The sequence below is a fragment of the Andrena cerasifolii genome, chromosome 1 (genome assembly GCF_050908995.1).
Source record: "Andrena cerasifolii isolate SP2316 chromosome 1, iyAndCera1_principal, whole genome shotgun sequence".
Lineage (NCBI taxonomy): Eukaryota > Metazoa > Arthropoda > Insecta > Hymenoptera > Andrenidae > Andrena > Andrena cerasifolii.
In genome coordinates, this window is record NC_135118.1 from 27,876,540 (window position 1) to 27,895,363 (window position 18,824).

General features: G+C 46.8%; 1 protein-coding gene across 6 annotated transcripts in view; it reads left to right on the top strand.

The window, feature by feature from the left end:
* The window catches only part of Shrm (shroom), a 183,598-nt gene that overhangs the window by 64,427 nt on the left and 100,347 nt on the right, over positions 1 to 18,824 (top strand). The window lies entirely within an intron of this gene.

The window sequence follows — 18,824 nt, forward strand, 5'->3', positions numbered from 1 at the left end:
AATCATCGATAAACCGCCACTGCCGCAGAAACAAAAGTCAGAAGAAACTGGTAGCAATTTGTTGATTACCGATCGCTAATGCTAATCTCTCGCGGGCCCTGAGTCTGTGCCGGCCGACCATTAAGGTAACGAGTCATTTGCAAATCATTAGCGTGAGATTTACTCCACCGTTTACCCTTTCTTCTATTTTTCCACCTGCTACCGAAACGCCTGCCCTTCGGTTCTGATTCTCACCTAAGCGATTTCAGAACTCAATTCCGACTCGGGCCCAAAATTTTCGCAGCTCCTACCTGTAACCTAATCATTCAATCTTTTCTGCACTAATCTTAAATCAAGATTTTCCCCTGCTCTTTCCGGCACTGTTACATATTGAAAATTTGTGAATTTGGGAGGGAGATCTGCGTCAGTCGCCTGCCGCGGCGTCTCCGCAATGTCGAAGCCTCGAAGTTCGTAGATTATCTACGGGTTGAGGTGACTGTACGGTACTCGCTTTTAAAAAGTATACTGACCCAGTAACACGTGGGAACATTTAGACACAGGGCTGGCTCGGTTCTTCACGGATGCATCTACTGTTTCTTTGTTTCACGCCCAGCCGTGACACGGTGTCGTAATGATTTCCAGGATTTCTCAGGCCCCTTTGTGGATTGCGATACATTTTTCACGAGCGAGCGGGCGCCTCCTTCTGTCTATTCTCGTTTGGGTTAATTGGCGTGCATGTTAGCAGCGTAGAATTAGCGCGCGTTGTGTCATCCTTACGGTACGACCAGGTAATTTCTCTTCGCGCGCTCAAGAATTCCCTTCCACCGCCCCTGCTTGATCTTTCAACCTGTTACACGCGACGGATTCAATTGTAAGTCTTCTCGGAAACTCCTTACCTCCTTCAAACGCATTCATCTCTTTCATGAATGCGCTTCTGGGAAAAGTGCTCCCAAGTATTTCTGTCCATTCACCTGCCGAGATATTCGATGGGAAATATAAATGCTCCGTCCATTACCACCTTTCCATAACTTCAATGTAAATAACTAGCTTTCATCGATAGGGATTTAGAAACCAAACATGTACTAAGTGTCTTAAAAATTAAAAAAAAAAAAAGAAACAGAATCATCCAACAGGTTTACACGTTGGACACGTTAATAAAAATTCAGCTTTCCCATATCGTTAATAATTTCCCAGACAACATCCGAAGGATAGTACTTGGAAAGCCAGGTACACGCTGTACCATAGATAAGAAGCGAAAACTCGCTCTCCCCTTTCATCCGTTTTACAATCCAGCAGAGTTTCACCGAAATCGCCGAACGTTCCTCATAACTTCGCCACTTCGATTGACAAGCCAGGTTTCATTCTGACTGCGTATCCGAAGATGAACGAGCTGATTGTCGATTCTAATCGTCGAATTTCTTTCGATGATGCGTGAGAAACGAAAGCTTCCGCGAGAGCCACGATGCATCAAGCATCGCGCAGCTACTCTTGCACGAGCACTACGAACAGCCAGCCCCGCACGGTTCACCGGTTAGTAGAGTTATCAGCGGTGCGCAATCTCCGTGAAATTAACGCCGGACTAATTAACGAGAAAGATTTCCTTCCTGCACTCGCGACGCGTCGCCGCGAAAGGCGGAGCGCCGAATAGGAAGACGCCGCGGCGACATTATTTACCGTCCTCTACGGCCAGTCTATTACGGAGGAGCTAATTTACTCGCCTTCGCTATTCACTTATCTGCTCGCGCGGCGGAACGCGGCATTCCAGAAACGTGGAAAACGTCCCCGCGACAGAAGGCGGTTGTTTATGGCAATTACCCGGCGAATCATGTACTCGCGGATTCCTTCCCTCGCCGACGTCATCGCGGATTCCTCGTTTCACGGGTAACGATCTTCATTAGAATGCTGATTCTATGTACTCGATTCCGATTACTGGCGAGTTTCATCGAACTTTGTTTTCCGTTGAACGCAGGGAACTCTGGGTAACCAATCGTATTGGGTACATACCGCTGGTTGTAAAATAAGAATAATTCCACTGGGAGTAATTTCGGATTGTCTGTAAAAAAGAAAGGAAATTCAGCGAGGATGGAGGAAGATTTGGAAATTCAAACTGAAGGGGTTAATACTAGTCAGGCGGCCAAAAGGAGGCGAATATTTGTGAATTTTTTTTGAAGAAGCGGAAGCGTATATTTTTACTAAACTTTTTGCGCTTAAAAGAGCAACATTTAAAGAACATTTGGTAATTTTTTCGTGGAAAAATATTTACGTTTATAATAAAGTAACAACCGATATCCGGGAAGCATTTTTTACAAATTTGGTTTTGCGGTGAGCACTGCCATTCGGAACCAGATTATCTAAAATCAAAAAACAAAAAAGATTTCGTTAGTATATTAATGTATCCTCGGGTTGGCGGAGAGAATTTTCCGAAATATTAATTTAAAACAAAACGGCAGCTATTTAAAGTTGAAATCCTGATTTTTTTCGCGTGATTTTTGCCCGAAAAATTCAGGATTTCAACTTTAAATAGCCGCCATTTTGTTTTAAATTAATATTTCGGAAATTCCCTCCGTCAACCTGAGGATACATTAATATACTAACGAAATCTTTTTTGTTTTTTGATTTTAGAGAATCTGGTTCCGAATGGCAGTGCATCTGTCTCGCAATACGGCCTTTTACCTTAGTTTAAATTCGACAGATTAAGTTCAGAGGTGCGGGATCAGGAAGCCCCATAATTCGACATTGCTGGAGTTGGTTAGGCGGCTGACTAATATACGCAGAGGATTCGCAGATCGCGTGTTCAAGCCCTATCCCCCGAGGTCCTCTTTTTCCTTGGCGCCCGAACACATAAGAATTACAAAACCTCTTCCTACAGAGGGAAAACTCAGCTATAGTCTTCTACAACTACTGTTAGATATCAGTATTAAATCTCAAAGATGTCATCAAAGCTGTCCTTTCCACACTAGACCGCATAGGAGCCGAGAAGGAGAACTGTGTAAACTATTAAACTTTCCCCAGAAGCCGATAGAATACTCGTTCCAGGCTCGTTCCCTCTAAATCTCGTCGATCGCGACTACCGAGCTACCTGCGGCGTAAAAATCGGTGCATTCGTCATCGACCTGCTGGCTAGCCGTGACGTAGGTCGATGTAATCGAAACGGAGCGGTCGTAAAACTAAACAGCAACGCCTTGGACGGGGTGTCGTTAACTGCCCGTTCAGGACAGCCACTGGGGAAGGTCGGAATGCTGCTGACATCTCGCCGTGTGTCTTCCTCCCGGGATAAGTTGCTCCTATTCCTCGACGCTCCGCCTGAAAGGATCGCGAGCGGCAATGAATGTCACCCGTGGCGAGCGCTCCAACGCGCCCGGCTATCCCCCTTTAATCGATCGGACGTCTGGACGCGTCCCGATCGATCGATGGCCGCGGCCGATCTCGGGGACGATCTGACCTTCGTGGAACACGGGGCATAGGTACAGCGTCGCCAACGGTGCGGCAGGGAGGCCCGCATTTCCGCTTTCTTCGCTGACCTCGCGGAAAGTCGAGACCGCGAGCTGGTCCTCGACGCTACGTGTCGATTTACCGCGGCGACGAGCGTTCCACATTCCTCGCTCCCGTGCCCGACACCGACGTCCCATAACGCCGTTCCGCTGCCGGTCCAAGGAATTCGCTAAACGGTCGAGCGTACGGGAATCGTCGCCCCGAGACGCGTATGCGGGTCGTTTCGCGGTGAAACATGGGCACAGGATGGTTGTTTATCGGGGACATTGAGGGAGTGAAGTGTGATGTGGAAGGCAGCTGCAATGGGGATAGTATTCCCTGGATGGGTGAGCGTGGCTGTGGAAGATGCGTTGATGATTTTAAGGAGTATCGAGGAGGATGCGGTTTTTAAGGTAGTGTGGAAGTAATGGCGTGTTCTCGTGTTTTAAAGAATTTTTCGTAACCCTGCTCGTTACTCTTCGGCGACGGTGGGTACCCAGCGAGATAAGCTAGTGGTGAAGAGGATCGTCGACAAGGTCGAGTCCGGTTCGCTTTAATATTTCACTGTCATTATCAGTTGAAATGGAGGAACACAGGCGCGTGTATATTTGCGCGTACATTGTTTCTCGCGAAGCTAGCCCTGGAGCTCGTGATTCATACGCTGCTTTCGTTGAGAAGGTGAAACACGCGAAGCACACAATTTTCTCGCTAAATACGGAGCCGGTAGTTTGCGGTAGAAAGTAAAGGGAAAGAAAGCAGAACCCATGCACCATAGAAATTTCAGACTCCGCTTCTTTGACCGGAACTAGTAGTTCACTCCTGTCCCGTATTCGGTCCTGGCGATCCCTATCGCTCTGTCTGCTCCACCGATTGAGCCATTCGAGTGTCTCGAAGCAAACCTAATTCAGATCTAACTCGCGCATAAAAAAGAACTAAAGCCCAGCTTGACACTTCCCTCTTGTCCCATACTTTCCCTCTCTGTGTTTACTTTTCAATTCACTCTAGAACCTCCAGCTTTTCCTTAATTCTAATGTTTAAAAATATTTGCCAGGTCTGCTAACCCTTTCTCACTGTGCCTCGATCATCCACCATCTTCCCTTTCCCATGTCCTCGCGAGAGGAGCAGTCCGCTGCCAGGAAACGTAACGCGTGCGGTTTGTTGGTGGCTATCGATTGCACCTATGGCTTACCGATACTGCTTATCGATTTCAAGCGTCCGGTTAGGGCACGCCACTCCCGTGCAGTAATAATTCAATGGATTCTAGAGCCGTCTAAGCGAACCCGTTCCATCACTCTCGGTTTTACGATGGAAGCTAACAGCTGGCGAGGAAAGCTAGAAGTGCAGTCATAATCCCCGTCAATATTGGCATTCACGACCAGGAGGCTTCACCAAGCAGCTACACGGTAACCTCTGTCAAATATCCCTTCAACCGGCGCGAGTAGTATATTCCGCGCGAGTCATCCTCGCGTGTTTCGCTCTATCAGACGCCATGTTTTCTTCTCCCCTTAATTGCGATACGTCAGACGAGTCCGTGGGGACCCACGGACGGCTGCAGCGACAGAGAATACATATCGCGGTGGTATCGAGCGGCGAGAGGTTTACGGTCACCGTTTCTTCTTCCCCTGGCACGAGTGGTAGGCTGGTTTTTTCCACCTCGATGCAGAGTCGCGAAACCGCGGACAGAAGTCGCCCTTGCGCCACAGAATTTCGCGGCTGCCTCGGGGAACTCCGGTATAAACATTTCGAGAGCCACGTCCGCCTGGCGCTGCGCGTTACTTCACGAGATTGCATGGACGGGCCCGGAAACCTTGAACGCCGGGCCCGAGCGCAGGCCAAAGAATAAACCCCCTCTTGACGCCGTTTTATTGTAGAAACGCGTAAACGCGTATCTCTATGTGCATACGAATCGCCGTGACCCGCCTACACCTCCGCGCCGACTGGTTTACACGGCCAGCCGGGGAGAACTTGAAATGGGCAAACCGGAACAAAAGCGAAATTGCGAAAGTTGTTGGTAGAGTGGTTGGCTGGCGAGCTAGTTTACTTTTTCTTCTTGAACTGTTTACTGTGGTCAAGTGTGAGTTTGCTATTGGGCATCCGACTTGGAAGAGCTGTTTGGGGTTGGTCGTTTTCGAGCGTCAGGGGCGTCAGACTTTTTGCAGTGGCACCAGGGCTTGAAACCGTTATTATAAAGATTTCGGTTCTTGAAAGAGTTATGAAGAACCTTTATTCGGAATAACCGTTATAAAGAACCTAAATATCAGACTATATAAGTATAAGTTACGGTTCCTATATAGCTCAATAACTTTTATTTTTTAGGTTCTGTAACTTTTATTTTTTAGGTTCTATAACTTTTATTTTTTAGGTTCTATAACTTTTATTTTTTAGGTTCTATAACTTTTATTTTTTAGGTTCTATAACTTTTATTTTTTAGGTTCTATAACTTTTATTTTTTAGGTTCTATAACTTTTATTTTTTAGGTTCTATAACTTTTATTTTTTAGGTTCTATATAAGTTACAGTAGCGGTTATAGAACCGATTCTAGTAACGATTGTGCAGAATTTTACAGTAAATGAAATCACAACATATTACAACTATAGATTACTCTGATCAACTATAATTACTTATTTATAATAATTTTTAAACAATTTGGTTACACACAGTAATCTATAGTTGTAATATGTTGTGATTTCATTTTCTGTAAAATTCTATACAATCGTTACAAGAATCGGTTCTATAACCGCTTTGTAACTTATATAGAACCTAAAAAATAAAACTTATAGAACCTAAAAAATAAAAGTTATAGAACCTAAAAAATAAAAGTTATAGAACCTAAAAAATAAAAGTTATAGAGCTATATAGGAACCGTAACTTATACTTATATAGTCTGATATTTAGGTTCTTTATAACGGTTATTCCGAATAAAGGTTCTTCATAACTCTTTCATTTTCGAAACCTATTCAAGCCCTGAGTGGCACACTCGAGATTTAATCTTGGGGAGAGCCGAGTTGAGCGGATAAAAATATTGTTAATCCAAATTCAGTAAAATTAATTAGCTGATTATACAAATTTCCTTGAAGAATAAAATCCAGTTCTCTTTTCTTTTCACAAAGCTCTTGAATAACTTCAGTCCTGGTTACTTTAACCTCCTTCTCCTTTTTTCTTTAAATACCCCATTGCATCTTTGTGAAGCGGTTCTTTTACTTTCACGTGATAGATCTCCGAGCCACCCGATAATTTCCGACACCCCAGCGTGATCCATTTCCATTAACCAGTACCTACCCAAGTTGTAGCTCACATTTCATTCAAATTTCGCGACATCGATTACAGAAAGAATGCGACAGGGGGCCCAGAACTTGCCAAGCGTAGGACTGAAAGTCTATAGTCAAAACTCCTCCGCAACAATCTAATAATACACCCCGCCAACGTGTTCGGTATATGGGTCAGGAAGTTGAATTGTTCGAGGAGTATGAAACAGACGTGAATCGTTGGTTGTCGGTCGCAGACGGTTGGTAATTTCCAATGGACAATCTTCGTCTAAGTATGCCACTCCGTGAGCGGGACACGTGCTTGAAACGGTCGTTAACGAGGCAGTCCCGCGACAAACGCCAAACGCGTCGGCCATCGGAGAGGCATCGTGATAATCTATTTTCATTTAACGAGTCCTATCGGCTGGCCTCTCCCCTCGCTGCGCTCACGCTTCGCGGATAATGCCCCCCGAGCAGCGAATGAACGTGACGCCGCTAAAGCGAGTAACGATTATCAATTAAAGACCGATGTATAAACGGAGCCTTTCATTACCACCATCGAAACCGGCCACTTTACACCCCTCGTAATCGCGCTCGCTTATTTTTTCGCCGCTCGCTCGTAAAACGTCCCTTAAAGCCGCGGAGCGACGTGCCGCGACTTGACGTGGCAGCGAGCGTGCCTCCTCGAAAAACTATGATGCACCAAGGTCGATCCGCTTCTTGTCCCCCCGCGCGGACCTCTCGCCCCCCCGTTTCCTCGCGCAATTACGCTTCGTTAGCGGCCGGCAGCGCGCCGCATTAATACGTTGTGTAAGGGCCCGAAGAAGAGCGCTGTTGGCACATATTTTAATACCATATTTCTCGGGGGGTCATTATCGCAATTATCGTTACTCCTCGGACCAGTTCCTCCTCGGGAAACGCAATTATAAAGTGTTTTACAACTCGCCAGAAGTGACTGCGCTCGCTGGAGGAGGGGGACGTCGAATCGGAGCAGCCGCTGGCGTTCAGAGCCGGGCGCCCTCGGAGCAGACGCGCGCGTAATCGCGTTTCTTTCCCCCCGTTGCTCAGCGGAGGGAACGGGTGGCTTCTTCGGCAACCCTTTGGAGAATTCGCGCCCGCTTCGGAGCTCTAGCGTCTAGCCTGGTTCTCTCGAGACGGTCGGACGGTGTCGTGAGAAAAAGCCGGAATCTCGGCGGAATTAATTGAAATCAGCATAGCTCGGCGCCGCGGCGAGCGTTCCTTCGTGGAAACGCCGCGACGATTAATGGCCAGGATCGTTTCATTCATCGCCGGATCGACCGCGGGGAAGCGGGGCGGGTGGATTAAACGCGGAGCGCGGTGTTAAAGGTCAATGCCGCGGCGATGCGGCAAGCCCCCCAACCTGGTGTGGGAAGAATTTCCGTCCCCCTTTTCCCCTTCTTCTTGTTTGCTTCTCGTTTTTGTTTATCGACGATCAACACAGTACGATATGACGGAATTATACCCGGTTATACTAATTGGTATCCGCGCGGCGCGGGTATCGCGCGCGAGATCGAAGGATTTTCGATCGCCGCGTGGGAACGATACGAATTTCTTCGCGCTTGCCTTTGCATTCTTGCCAAGAACGGTGCGTCGGGTGCTGCGCGGACTTTAAAAGATGGAAAAATTTCAATGCTCTGACGAACTGCAAGGGTATCCGTAACTGAGTTTCAATATTCCAGTTCCGGACCAGTCTTTTCTGTTACTTCAATTCTTTTTGTAATTGGCTTGCAGGTAACACGATCATTATAGGTGTATTTAGCAATTTTTTCTTCTAAATAATGAACTCACTGTCAATAGAAAATCTGATTAATGGCATCTGTTGTGTGGCAACGCCGATTGGCGCGTCAATTGTAAGGGACGCACCCCGCAGCGGCTCTAAAATCGCCATTTTGCTGGAAAAAATAAACAAATTCTTTTTTCTTTATATTCAAGAGATGCCATTAACCTTTAGAGGACCGGGATTTTTTCATTGAAATTGTAAATATTATTTACTTAATATTTATGCATATATACCACCAAAATGGCCGGCAAAGTATCCATATTCTTAGGTGGCCACTATAATGGCCAGCCCGGCCCTCTGAAGGTTAATCAGATTTTTTATTCAGTTCATTATTTAACCCTCATCCATTCCTTATTTCGCGAACTGAATCTGTCCCTCGGTATCAAATTGACACAGTGGTAAAAGATCGATGCAATGGCGAGGTAAACAGTTATTTTTCGATATTTTTTTATTATTAAATGGATGAGTTAACATTTACCTCTCAGATTTTTCACAACTTTCATATAAAATAAAACAATGTGCGGGACATACTGCTTGTTTACAAGAATCACAAATTGTTCTTGTTCTGTGGAACAGTACAACTTATTACAGGATAGCTGTGCCAAATTTACACGAGGGACGGATGAGGATTAAAAGAAAAAAATTGCTAAATAAACCTCCCCCTCCCTAAATGTAATTCCATTCACTGGTGCTCGGATTTGGATGCTTCAGCTCACGTGTTAGCCTGTTGACTGGTTCGTTTCTCGACTATCAACGCTGTCTACATATTTGAACATGATTGCGCCATAATCAGTGGTTCGGAGAGCGCCGTTGTTTCTGTCGGAATTACCACGAAGTAATTGGAAGTTTAACTGTTAACATATTGCTCATAAAAGCTACTGAAGCTCAAGCCACGATTAACAGAATCTCGCGGGTGCCTCGAGACTTGATCCCAGTGCAAACGGAAATCGAGCATCTCCTTAAGATTCAAGGAAAGGTTACTGCAAAGGTAATTGCCTCCATTGGATACGCACACATAAGTTTCTCCGACGGCCTCGCGTTAGCAGGTCTTCGTTACAACTCACAGGTCAATATTCCGTCGAGCTGCACCGTTTAATAGCGCATGATTGCTCGTTGCGAGCGTTTAGCCACACCTGTACGACCGGCGCACGAACTTCGTTCCCAGGTCTGCCAGGCTCGATTTTTCACGGTGCGTCGAGTGTCGATGGGTTACCCGGAGGTGTATTGCAACTGCTTCAATTGCCGTTGCCATTGTGTATCGATGGACGCGTGCGTCTGCGTATTATGGTGCTTCGGAATGGGAGAAAATTGTCAGCAGTGGTCGACGAAGGTTGACGAGCTTGCACATTTATCGATATTATCATTGAGTCTGATTTTGAGCAGTAAGGTGAAAGGGAATACTATTATCAAGCTAGGCTCCCCCCTATAGGCAAAATTAGACAGCTGCCTAGAGCGTAAAGTTGACAAGGAGCGCAAAATGGTATTTTCATTGGTGCCATTTTTTAAAATAAAGTTTAAATTGAATATTACGATTTGTATCATAAACATTTTAAGCTACAAATCACAATTCAGAGTAGGGTCATCGAAAAGCTCAAATAAATTGTATTATACATAAAGGGCGCAATTTGGCCAGTTCGCCTAGGGCACAAAAAGAACTCGAACCGGGCCAGACTATTATGGTATTGCGAGGACTTGTAGCGTCAGAATTGTATGTTTTGAAAACCATCACGTAGCTAGTATTCAGCGGATCAATATCTGAATCAGAAGCTCTATCATTGCGAGCATTCGCTTATTGAAAACGTCACAATTTCCAAGCCACCTACGCGGGACATTGATTGAAATACAATGTCAACATCCTCCCCATTGTTCCACTTGCAAGATCTCCTATGAACGCAGATTCGGGACAGTTTCTTCTAGGATCCCGCGGAATGGTACCCCTGAACAATCCGCGTAAGGACGCGTGGCGGTAAAAAGCTCGCCTGAGTGGCGTTCGAGCGTGGTGCACGGTCGTTTCGCAACCGAATAAATTGAAAAAGGTGATTAAGGAGGAACGAGCAGTGCCGTCTAAGCGGCCACTGCCGGCATACACGAGCTACAGAGATTTATCGCCGAGCAACGGACGTCTGTCATGCGAAACGTTTTCGCGGCGGAGGCATTCCTTCGCTGGAACTTCACGCTCCTCACGAGAAACGTTCTTCCGCCTCGCGACGCTATTCCATTTAATAAACAAGCCGACCCATTTAACCGTCGCTGGCACCCGTGGTGGATCGAAACTCGCTCGGAGGACGCGTTCGAAGTAACCGGGGGACGAAAAATGACGGCCCCGTGAGCGCGCGATTATCCGTGAAACGGTTTCTCCTCTCGGACAGTGTCTCGGGCGGAGGGACGGTTTTCTCCGCGAGACTGGCAAATGACACGGGATGGCATTTCGTTCGCTCGTCGATTTACGACAATTTGTACGCCGTCGTGTCCCTGCCATTTAAGCCTCGCGCCGTCCGGGCCGCGACAGCACCTTTTTATTTCCACTTCGAGGCGACGTGCTTCACGCTCCTCGCGCCGTGGATTATCGACGAGCGTCCAGGTACCCTCGGCCCGCAGCCCCGGACAATCGTGAGCCTACTCGCGGTGTAGTAGACGGAGCCGTGGATCGATCGATCGAAGGGTACTCCCACGCGTGGATCGCAGCCGGGAAAAAGTGCGCGCGTCGCGCTTTCTCTCCATTACCATCGGCGATACGTCTCACCTTGAGGTTCGTCAGGAATTACGACGTGCGGGGAAACATGGGACAGGGAATAATCGGGGACCAGGCGCTGTGCCTGATCGACGACGCGGTGAATAAATTCGGTGTAATTGACTGGGGGGGCTTTTATCGAGCTGTTCGTCTCTGTCTCTCTCCCGGCTCGCTCGCTTTCGAGGAAATTAATTGACTCGAAAGTACTGCCCCTGTTGGGAGTACGGGACAGGCGACTCTCCAAAGTGTGGGTTTCGAATTCCAGTGTATGCTTTTTCGAGAGATACACGCCTATTTAGTAACGCGGTAGTTTTCGAACCTGACGCGTTTATGGGGCTGAAGAATTATTGGGTGATTTGGGAGTGCGATGTGCTGGAATTTAAAAGCTATAGATACGACTAATGTTAGATATAGTTAGGGTTCTTTGGGTTTTATATCCTTTCAATTTCTAATCGCCAGAAAGGCTGGCAAGGAAGGTAAGATTAGGAGTTACCTTGGTAGGTTGATTGTATTTTACAGGAATGCGAAAAGGAAAAATTAAGGGGTCCTCCTAGTGTGACGGATGAAAAAAATTAAATTTTCAGGAATTAAAATAAAGAAGCCTTGTCCGTATGATTTTACACGTTTGTAGCTTTATTCTATCGCCTTCTAAGACTATAAAATAAATTTGAAAGTAAAAATATCCATTTATAGCGGAACCACTCACCTAACACTCCTAGCAGGTTCTGCCTTAGAATTAGACGCGGAGGATGTTTAGAGAGAGGACGAAACAGGTACATGTATCTAGTAGGAATCGGTAGTTCTGTCAGAAATAGCGAAAGCTGTAGCACAAAATTATTCCACTGTAACGATGTACATACCGTAAACTGCGGTGACTTTGCCCACTTTTGAACTTCAAATAACTTTTTTAGCACTCCTAGTGCATTCAATTTTTTTTGAAAAATACTATTATGCGGTAGATTTAAATAGGCTTTTAAAAAAAATCTTTACTTAAACGTACGCTTTGAAAATGCCAGAAACATGGTAGGCAAAGTTACGCGTTCAGTTAGGGTGTCTTTGCCCACGTCAAATTTTTCAGTGCCTAAAACTCATTATTGAGTTATGATTGAGCAATCGTTCTTATTCTAATGGATACATAAGACTAGTATTATCAAAACATATGTTTTAAAAAAAAAAATAATAAAAAAACCCTTAAAATTCGCTCTAGGTATTTAACCCCACGCCGAAAACACGCCTTTTTCGTTCCCGGGTCGTCGCTAAGATTCGTCTCGTCGTAATTAAGTATGTTCGCTTTCGGGACGCCTTCCAACGTTTTCTCTAAGTGGTCAAAATATTTTACAACCGTCTCGACACCAACAGCCGCTCTCGCGCGAGAAATATTTAGACACCTTCTTTCGATCAATTCCGTTTTATGTCTTCTCATGAAGCCTATGTCCTGGCCGGATATATCGTTAACGAATTTAACAATATTTTTCCCAGCCCTGTCCCAGCATTGTGTAACAATTTCGTAAGCGATTTTAAGGTTCATTTTCTCTCAACAGCACAAAATTCGGAGATCACAAAATTCATTTGGAAAAAAAATTTTCTTTGTGTAATTTTTTACTCTAACTGAAAAAATCACCATATGATTGAATTCGCTATTGTTTTTTTCGTTCTACCTTGGAGAAATCATTGCTATCGATTACAAAACACCATATGTTCTAATTACGTCACAATAAAATAAAATAAAGTATTTCCGAAAAGTGGGCAATGTCACCCGGGCGGGCAAAGTCACCCCAGTTCACGGTACCTACGTACATACTGTACTGGCCAAAGCATTTCTATCTGTACACTAATCTAATCTGTCACAACCATCCTTCACCTCATAATTCGTCGACGATGTTCCATCCCCAACGAACTGTGTATCCTTCGATGCAATTCGTGGAGGCCGCTTTTGACGAGCCACTGATTCGAAGAATTCGAAAAAGACCCGGTCGCCGCGGCGCGCGGCGTTCGAGCGGAGGGAAAAATATGGGCATCCGTCGACGAGATATCAGGCAAGGCTCCGTTCCGAGAACGTCGCGCCTCGTCTTTGGCTCCAGAACGGGAAGAAACGAGGAAGAACGGCGCGGTAGCCCGCAGGATCAGCGGTCGGCATTCCACGGAACGACAGCTGTTCTCAACTGTTCCGCGTTCTCGCCGCGAAGGAACTGCGCGCGGCTCGTTTTGCCCCGTGGCTCGCCGGTCGCCGGTAATTGCGATCGATACCGAGTCGTCCGCCGCATCCCCGTGTCTCCGAGGCCTCCGTCCTCTTCGAAATTAAATGACGGGCAGTTTCTTTCGTCGAGGACGAGGCAGACTCGCGGCCGCTCTCGGCCACCGGTCGAAAAACTCGCCGCAGGCATGCGCGAGCGTGCGCGCGCGCTCCGCGGCATGCGAGCGCGGCTCGATAGGACTCCCATCGAACCGGCGTATCGAGATCCGATCGCCGGGAATTCGCGCAATGACAGAACGCTCATAACATCATTAGTAACGTGACCGAGCTCCGCCGCGGGAATTGAGGCGGAACAAATTGAAGGAAATAGAAGTCAGCGACATGCGGAGAACTGGTCGGTAGAAACGGATGGGGCACTTTCGTGCGTCCTTTACGCTTAGTTAGGCTCGAGTGTTCGTTGGTTATAGGGAAATCGATGAGCCTCCAGAAATGTCGAGCTGGTGACTGTTAAGGGGACATTCTACTCTCTCGGCCGAAAAATCGGCCACTTTTTGGTGATGGTTTTTATAATGAAATACAGTTAACGTTTTCGAATTTCGGGGGGTATATTTTACCACTCTTGAAATACAAGAAAAACCGCCAACTTCACTGCGAAATATTTATATAAACAAATGAAATAAACGTACGATAAAGATTTTTTTTTTGTATTTCAAGAGTGGCAGAATAACCCCCCAGAAATTCGAAAACGTTAAGTGTTTATTTCATTATAAAAACCATCACCAAAAAGTGGCCGATTTTTCGGCCAACAGAGTAGAATGTCGCCTTAAGGTAGGCTATCCTATACGCGACTGGACGGAACGTCAAGAATTTCAAAGTCGATTTTCTCGAAAACGAAGCGCGATAGCAAAAAAAGTTACTCTCTCTTTTCGACTTGTAACAAGTAAATAAGTCGAGCAAAAGGAATAAAATTTTTTGATACTGCCCTTCGTTTCCGAGAAAATCGACTTAGAAATTCTAGACTTTGCGTTCTGTCGCGCATAGGGAACCTACTCAGGTACCTTTACCTGGAAAAGTGACCATAGGCGGTGTTCTGTGTTGCAGGTTGGAGTGATAAGACTCCTTTCTACGGCGCGAGATATTTTTGTCAAATCACCTTCTCCCCGAGGATCGTTAGCCCTCTCCGCGACAAGTTATGCGCCCCGCCGCCGCGGGAATAGGCGCGCGTGTAACCACGCACTGGCCATACGTACGCGTCAGTGATAAAGTCACCGTGGCGAGTATTTATCTCCGGACAGAGGTATCCCTTCTTAGCTCTAGACTCGGCCCTTTGGATCGGCGTCCCGCCGCGAAAAAGAGGGTCCCGCGGGCCCGCGCCGCCGCGATAAATCGTCGTTCATTCTCGCTCGCGCGAGAATCGTCGGCCCGGAGGGGCAACAATGAGCCCCGCGACTTCCCCAACTGCTGGAAAAGGGGGAAAAAGAGCGAGGGAGCGCTTCTGTTATACACCTATCTGATAGCTCGAGCCGTGAGTTATTAGCGTATAGCGTAAGAGCCGTCGTAAAGGAGCGCAGGAGCGAACTCCGAGCGGCGCGGACCTTGAAGTAGCGGCGCGCAACGCTCGCCAGATCCGACGATAGCTGCGAGAAACGACGTGAAATTACGGCAACGGACCCTTTGCGGCGATTATAATGGCAAGCACCCCGGACACGCTTTGATAACGTCCTCTTTGTTGTCAGTATTAATCGCTGTTTTACTACCCTCGATTATCTGGACTCGAGATCTTCCGTTGTGAAAGATTGACCGGCGAGTGACTCGAATTCGTGATTCGCGGACGAACCCTGCTGCTGTAGCGCGAGTAGATGCGAGGTAGGATTAATTAGACGCTTTTAGACGTTTACAGTGATTTTGTTTGGGAAGTAAAAATTGAAAGGCGACTTATACGAGTCTGTGGTACGAAGAGTATTAATGTGTTGACGTGAGACGCGAGTTGTGTCCGTGTTGACGTCGCACGCGGGCGTAATCGTAGTGTGGTATCACTCGTAATGCGTGTTACACAAGCGAAAGTCCTAAAGCCTCGATTGACCTACATATCGTTCGGTCTTCTCAGTATTTAAATGTCCTCAAAGTGGAATGCAAATATTCGGAACTACCTACGGGGCAATTATTTTTCAAATTTACAACGCATTATTAGTTCATTAAGCGACGTCGGTGATACATTGGAACGTTTCTTCGCCAGAAGCTGCGAACATGTTTAACTTGAAAAATATAGACGCTTCTCAGGGATCTCAATTCTTCAAACAGTCGATCTTCCAACATGTGCTGCAAAAAAAGAGCATCCCTTATGCCGATCGCCATCCGACAGATGTTATAACTGAAATTACTCTGCCCGTATCAGCGTCTTTTGCAAGTCAGTGGACGTCTGCTGGTTAGAACTCGAGAGGCAAGCGATTAATCGGACGTATGTCGCTCAAGCCGAGCGGTCCAGTCGGTATCGATTATACCAGGCAACCTACAGATCTAGTACTGTTTCTCTCGTCGTCGATCTTACATCCGCGACAAGGGCCAAAAAACTCGAGTGCGCGTTGAACCCGTTCCGTTTGTCATCGGCGCTCGATCGAGGCGACTTCCCTCTTTTCGACCTTTCTTTTTCGTCGTGGCGACCGATCGGACAGGTAGAGCCACTAACGAAGCCCAGCGGTCGTATCAATCTGAGCACCGATCGCCTCGTCGCGTCGGCCACTAAAATCAGCGTCAACGCGCGTTAGATTACACCGAAGACAAGCTCTACTCGGCGGTACAATCCCTGCACAATAAGGGAGTTTTTTCCAGAACATCGGTCCGTTCCATACTTATTTCCCAGACACATTTTGTTTCTTCCATATTTTGTATTATATAATAAACAAAATTCTTAATTATTTGTGGTGCTTTTACTTTAAAATAGACCAATTAACATTACCACGCGTTTCATATATATACCGTTGCATATTATACATAAAAAATATTGGTGTTTCTCGTTAATTTCGTATTTTTGCGTTTGGTTCGAAACTTATTGCCAGGGGTTGTACCACCGATAGCTCCCGCGACCTGGCAACGAGGCAGCGAGGAATTTTGATCGAAAGCACGATGTACGTAGCAATTACTTTTTTTTTTTGCCGGGGTGGCTGTCGCGCGGGCTTTTTGCGACGGCGACAATCGGGGTGACGTTGAAGACTCGGGGGGGAAAAAGCACGGCCGGTGCTATTTTGAACGGACTGGCCGGTGACTGGCGCGCGAGCAGACGCCTGGCTGCGTTTTTATTTTAATCGGCAGACGCGGCGCGGCGTTTTTCCCTCCCCGGTGCATTTGATTTCTGGAGCAGCACGTGTCGTGGCACGAAGCCGACGAAAGAGGTGTCGCTGCCTCATACGGCCGCAAGCGGGTACGGCCGGTGCTCGGGAGACCACTTCTTGCCCAGCTGGCAGCCGTACAAGGGCCGAAAGGCCTCGAAACGAATCGAGAAAGAGACGTACGTCGCCGATTACATTCTTGGCCTTGCACAGTGACGGCAACTTTTTGAAATCCCGGCTCATAACCCCCTAACCCACTTGACCTCTGGGTTAACGGGTTGCCGGCCACGGTGTTGGCGAATATACATACCTAATTGTGAATGAAATAATTGGACACCCTATTCGCCTTCCCGGGAGCATGCAAACAAGCGGCGGTAATTTGCGAGCGACACTTCGCCGTGTTCGCGCGCCTTTATCGCGCGCCAGGCGTGTCGTGATTACGATTTCGAGAGCGACCGAGGCAAATGAAAGTTTCGGTTGTGGAGAACAGGGGCAGATAAACGAATAAAATTGAAGGCCGTAAACTTTACAGGCCGACGCGCATTTTGGCGAAGCGCGACGATACGAAGAGAAAACAAGAAGTTTATAAGCAATTGATGGCCGAAGCGCAGCGACAATTAACTGGTTAATTGTTATTAATCTGTTCGATTCGCTTCGCCGCGCCGCGCTTCGCCAAAATGCGCGACGGTCTTAATTTAAGGCTTAAACAGTACCTGGCGTGTCTTATTGAAGCTGCATATAAGCTGCTGGATAGGTACCGCGCACATTTTAATAGACTGTAATTAATTATCGTGGGAGAAATAAGAAGAATCCGTTGTTGGGAGGAGCGCGGTACATAATTGCCGTATCTCATAGTTCCAACCTGCGCAATGTTTCAAAGGGGTTAATCAAGGCCGTAAGCATGGATTCATTGTATCGGGACGGGATAAAATCCTTTCGGTTATAATTCGCAGAGGAAATGAGCCACTACTTGATGAGCCCCCGGCGTAGCCTCTCTGTCAGCTATCGATCCTCGTCGACGTTAATTGCAAATCATACAGGACGCGTACTTTTGTTGCCCCGTCAAGGTTGCCGTTCTTTTATTCGTCCTGTTTGCTGAATGGATCGCACGAAGAAAGATATCGCGAGCGCCCGAGAGGGCTGACAGAGGCAGGTGGCTCGTCGCCGTGGTATTCGGAGACTGAAACCGATACCGTCGCATTAAAGTCGATGTCCTCAGGTTGCCTTTTTCCGCGAGGTTGCCTTGGCCGATGACATCTGGCCGACGGTCAGGAATGCCGAGCAATAACCGGTCTCCCTCGATACTTGCACGGTGTATTTCTGCCTAGGTGAAATTCCTCAACAACGAGCGCGAGCGCGTCCTCTGCAAAACTCGTGCAAATCCTCGAGAGCTGACGCGCGGACGGTCTCGCGGAGGAACTGTCCCGCAATGTCGGTCCACTAAACTGCGTACTATACGCTCTTAACGAGAACTTGAGCAACAACGCTAGGCCTGGACAGCGTTACGGTGTTACTTGCGGAGAAGCTTGCAATCCATGGCAATCGTAACCAGGTTGTTTGTGCCAATACCAGGCGATAATAACCTTAGGTTGTTTTACAGCTTCATCCGGTACTCATTTCCTCCAGTAAGACGACTTTGATTAGCAAAACGGTGGCTCTCGCAGGAAGTTGGAGAATGGAGGTGCAATTTTGATACTTATATTATACAGTTTCTCGATTCTATCAGTGGAATTGGGGCTAATTGGTTTGAGGAACTACTCTTGTGATTGTTTCACGCTCTGAGTTGTAAGCTTGGTATATTCTTATCTTAAATGGAGTAAAGAATCGAGTAGGAATCATATAATCAAAAAGGTGAAGGACGTACAAAACGCATTTTTCATAGCTATAAACAGTAAAAATGGAATGGTTAGAAAATGTAGGGGAATTTATTGGTTAGCGAGAGGATGAAGGTACTGAAGAAGCATGCGGGTGGTCAGTAGTGGGATAAAAATGTAAGAGGCACTGCTCCTCAAATATCATCGCGGACCGCCTCACACTTTTATCCTCCCTCTTCTTCGTCTCGCGATTGTCAAATTAC